This window comes from Schistocerca piceifrons, unplaced genomic scaffold, assembly GCF_021461385.2.
Source record: "Schistocerca piceifrons isolate TAMUIC-IGC-003096 unplaced genomic scaffold, iqSchPice1.1 HiC_scaffold_1193, whole genome shotgun sequence".
Classification (NCBI taxonomy): domain Eukaryota; kingdom Metazoa; phylum Arthropoda; class Insecta; order Orthoptera; family Acrididae; genus Schistocerca; species Schistocerca piceifrons.
This window is the reverse complement of record NW_025727008.1, coordinates 15,001-20,000: the sequence shown is the minus strand read 5'-3', so window position 1 is coordinate 20,000 and position 5,000 is coordinate 15,001. Positions and strand designations below refer to the sequence as shown.

General features: G+C 53.5%; 1 non-coding gene across 1 annotated transcript in view; it reads right to left on the bottom strand.

Annotated features, from left to right (window-relative positions):
• LOC124729125 overlaps positions 1-931 on the bottom strand; it is a 1,909-nt gene extending 978 nt beyond the window's left edge. Inside the window, exon 1 of the ribosomal RNA XR_007007550.1 lies at positions 1-931. This exon is cut by the window's left edge and continues 978 nt beyond it. This is a non-coding gene — a ribosomal RNA (small subunit ribosomal RNA).
• Between the last annotated feature and the right edge of the window lie 4,069 nt (positions 932-5,000).

Below are 5,000 nucleotides of genomic sequence, written 5' to 3'. Positions count from 1 at the left end.
CAAAATAGAACCGAGGTCCTATTCCATTATTCCATGCACACAGTATTCAGGCGGGCTTGCCTGCTTTAAGCACTCTAATTTGTTCAAAGTAAACGTGCCGGCCCACCGAGACACTCAATAAAGAGCACCCTGGTAGGATTTCAACGGGGTCCGCCTCGGGACGCACGAGCACGCACGGGGCGGTCGCACGCCTTCGGCTCGCCCCACCGGCAGGACGTCCCACGATACATGCCAGTTAAACACCGACGGGCGGTGAACCAACAGCGTGGGACACAAATCCAACTACGAGCTTTTTAACCGCAACAACTTTAATATACGCTATTGGAGCTGGAATTACCGCGGCTGCTGGCACCAGACTTGCCCTCCAATAGATACTCGTTAAAGGATTTAAAGTGTACTCATTCCGATTACGGGGCCTCGGATGAGTCCCGTATCGTTATTTTTCGTCACTACCTCCCCGTGCCGGGAGTGGGTAATTTGCGCGCCTGCTGCCTTCCTTGGATGTGGTAGCCGTTTCTCAGGCTCCCTCTCCGGAATCGAACCCTGATTCCCCGTTACCCGTTACAACCATGGTAGGCGCAGAACCTACCATCGACAGTTGATAAGGCAGACATTTGAAAGATGCGTCGCCGGTACGAGGACCGTGCGATCAGCCCAAAGTTATTCAGAGTCACCAAGGCAAACGGACCGGACGAGCCGACCGATTGGTTTTGATCTAATAAAAGCGTCCCTTCCATCTCTGGTCGGGACTCTGTTTGCATGTATTAGCTCTAGAATTACCACAGTTATCCAAGTAACGTGGGTACGATCTAAGGAACCATAACTGATTTAATGAGCCATTCGCGGTTTCACCTTAATGCGGCTTGTACTGAGACATGCATGGCTTAATCTTTGAGACAAGCATATGACTACTGGCAGGATCAACCAGGGAGCTGCGTCAACTAGAGCTGAGCAGCCGGCCGCCCGGGAGTGTGTCCCGGGGGCCCGCGCGAACACGCAAGCGTCCGCTCAATCATTCTGCAAACAGGAGGAGGCTGAGCTCCCCTGCACAATACACCTCGAAACCCTCTCAGGTCCCGGCGGCGCGCAGCGCCGTCCCAAGTACTTGGTCGGGTTCGAGAGAGGCGCAATCGCCCGGAGTTAGGCGAGTAGACGCTTTCGGTGCGACCACCCGTGCTCCCAACTGAGCTTGCCGCTGCCGACAGAGGCCCGGGAGCGTGCTGTCGTGGCATTGCCGGCGGGAGACAACACGCGCCACCTACGGTGACCGGCAGCTCCAACGCCAGCGCCACAGAAGGACAAAAGCCCCACTTGGGTGCCGAAGCGAACTCTCCCAGCACAGCGCACGCGCCAACACATCCGCACAGCTGCGATACAAACCACCAGCGAGAACCGCTGGGGCGACCGAGCAGCAGACGGCGTCGCGGCGCCGAGCGCCGGGCGGCAGCGCATCCTCAACGCACACAGTCCTCAATCGGACCAGCACACTGAAGATGTCCACCGCGCTTCGCACCGGGCCCGCGAGGACCTACTTTGGCCGCACGGCGCCGCGCGCAGGGTGCGCCGGCGCGCAGCTGCGACGCCTGCCGCGTCCGTCGGCCGGCGCGCCTGCCACTGGCCGCCCCCACCAGCCGGCTGTAGCGCGTGCGCCCACGCACCGCGCGGCCAGCACGCCGGGAGGCGCCCCCTCACCGGCCGGGGACGGTCCCACCCAGCCACCGCCGCGTATCGCTTCACACCCAGATGCCGTTCAGTTTCGTCGGCATGGTGGGTATCGCTGGAACAACCGGTTAGTACCTCAACCTATCGTCGCCATCACCGATTCACCCCTAGCGAGAACAACCGCACCACAACAGGTTACCATTTGTTCATTTGCGTAACTTCACCAGAAAACGCAGGCGTCCATCGCCATTTGCAACTTCCACGATTATTGCATGCCTGTGTCAGGTGTCACGCCACACTACGTCTGCCCACATACACGCAACAAAATGTGCACGCCTAGACAATACGTGGAAGGTGGCCCCCGTACGTATGCGATGTCCATTGCTCGAACGACTGTCAACCGGCCTCTGTAGCATGTCGCAGATATGGAACGCGGTGCACCATGCCATCACGGTGTGTGAGGAGAGACGACTAGGTCCGAATACATCAACAGACAGCTCATGCTGATCGCCATCCACGGCGTCCGTTCCTCCCACACGTCTCTATGGCGTACCACACTGCAATCCAGCTCTCATAGGGAGACGACACGTAGCTGCGTGCACAATATTTGCACTGTATGGTCCGCCGTTTTTGGGCGCAGTCGTTGTACGGTCACACATGTGCCACGATGTATCATTCAGTACATAAGGACGAATGTGCAGTACAGATTGTGGTTTACGCGTACGACATTAGCGGACAGTTGACACAGGCCGCACCACAACGTAGCCTGAGTACGTCGCATGCGGAGGGCATTGAACATGCAAAGTTCTCACCAACCAGCTTGCGAAGGCAGGGGGCAAGGTGGGGACGTGGGGAGGGGCGGCATGTACGTCCTGCTGCCATCCACATTACAGTGTACAGCAGGAGCATGTGGAAAGTGAGCAAGACTTGCAAGGTGTTTAACATGAAGCGATACACAGGGGAGCGGGGAGTGCGAGTAGCGAACTATATTGCGAGGGTTGCGGGTGGGCAACACTACACTAATTGAACGAGTCGTATAACAATTACAGAGCAGGTTTAGGCGACAACGTGGGTTACGTTAGGCGACAACGTGGGTTAGGTTAAGGCACGACGTGGGTTAGGTTAAGGCACGACATGGGTTAGGTTAAGGCACGACATGGGTTAGGTTAAGGCACAACATGGGTTAGGTTAAGGCACAACATGGGTTAGGTTAAGGCACAACATGGGTTAGGTTAAGGCACAACATGGGTTAGGTTAAGGCACAACATGGGTTAGGTTAAGGCACAACATGGGTTAGGTTAAGGCACAACATGGGTTAGGTAAAGGCACAACATGGGTTAGGTTAAGGCACAACATGGGTTAGGTTAAGGCACAACATGGGTTAGGTTAAGGCACAACATGGGTTAGGTTAAGGCACAACATGGGTTAGGTTAAGGCACAACATAGGTTAGGTTAAGGCACAACATGGGTTAGGTTAAGGCACAACATGGGTTAGGTTAAGGCACAACATGGGTTAGGTTAAGGCACAACATGGGTTAGGTTAAGGCACAACATGGGTTAGGTTAAGGCACAACATGGGTTAGGTTAAGGCACAACATGGGTTAGGTTAAGGCACAACATGGGTTAGGTTAAGGCACAACATGGGTTAGGTTAAGGCACAACATGGGTTAGGTTAAGGCACAACATGGGTTAGGTTAAGGCACAACATGGGTTAGGTTAAGGCACAACATGGGTTAGGTTAAGGCACAACATGGGTTAGGTTAAGGCACAACATGGGTTAGGTTAAGGCACAACATGGGTTAGGTTAAGGCACAACATGGGTTAGGTTAAGGCACAACATGGGTTAGGTTAAGGCACAACATGGGTTAGGTTAAGGCACAACATGGGTTAGGTTAAGGCACAACATGGGTTAGGTTAAGGCACAACATGGGTTAGGTTAAGGCACAACATAGGTTAGGTTAAGGCACAACATAGGTTAGGTTAAGGCACAACATAGGTTAGGTTAAGGCACAACATAGGTTAGGTTAAGGCACAACATAGGTTAGGTTAAGGCACAACATAGGTTAGGTTAAGGCACAACATAGGTTAGGTTAAGGCACAACATAGGTTAGGTTAAGGCACAACATAGGTTAGGTTAAGGTACAACATAGGTTAGGTTAAGGTACAACATAGGTTAGGTTAAGGTACAACATAGGTTAGGTTAAGGTACAACATAGGTTAGGTTAGGTTAGGTTACACGTTGTTGTAAGGAAAGGTGTAGGGGGGGGGCGGGGGCGGCAGGTTCGTTGATAGTGATTATAGTAAGTGAATGCTTGTGACATGATCAGATTTGTCACGTCAGGATGCACCTTTGGCTTATTAGAGGCGGCGCTCCAATTCTATGCTTGTGTCAGACCTGTGTCTTTGACTCATGTCATTGTTTGTGCGCTGTGACAGGAGGTACTATTGTGATGTTGGGTGCACCGTTGTATAGGACATGTGTGGGTGTTGGTGCCTGATCTGCGCAATGGTGGATGTCGAAAGGGTGGGATATTGTATTTTCCGCATGGACCTCCTGGTCTGGTTGTGATAGTGTGGATTGTGTAATGTGGCGGAGAGGATGCACTGGATGTTGTTCCATGCTGGTGCTTACATATTGTATGTGCGCCCGTTAGAAGCAGAGAGTGGTGCGTGATCAGAGTGGCTGGCTGACGTGTGGTTCCCATTGTGGGCAGACTCTTTCAGCATGTATACGGACAGTTGTATATATATTCTGTAGTTTGATGGCTCTGCATTGATTACTAATCAGCGCCGTGTGTACGGGTAATCTGGTTCCAGTCCAAAATGTTCCATCTGTGTACATTAGTGACAAAGACTCCCCTCATGCAGTGGGGCTCGGTCTGTTATAACTCTTCCGCGTAATATATTTGCCCCACGTTTTTGCGACTGCGAGTGCGAGTGCAACGCGCATGGGGACCGACATGCTGATGGCTCGGTATCGGACGCCGTACAGTGAGCAACGCGATCGCGTCTCTCGCTCGTAAGTGGTACAGGTCGCGGCTCATGTATAGGGACAGCGGGAATGTCGCATATTGGCAATAACTCTTCATGAAACGCACGTTATAGGGGTGGATTGCACTTTACGAGTGCGGGAAACGTCCGCCGTTCATCCGCTGGAGGTGCGCGTTTGGCGGTTGGGGTGGTGCACGAACGGGTGCGGGTGGAGTCATTGCCGGTCCACGGCTTCGTGCGGCAGAGCCACTGGAGATTGGGTGCTATGGTCGACAGAGGCTGCAGGCTTTGTGGGTGGCGTCGAAAGGCGGGCACTGTGGCGCCATCGCTGTCTTAATCGGCTTGGC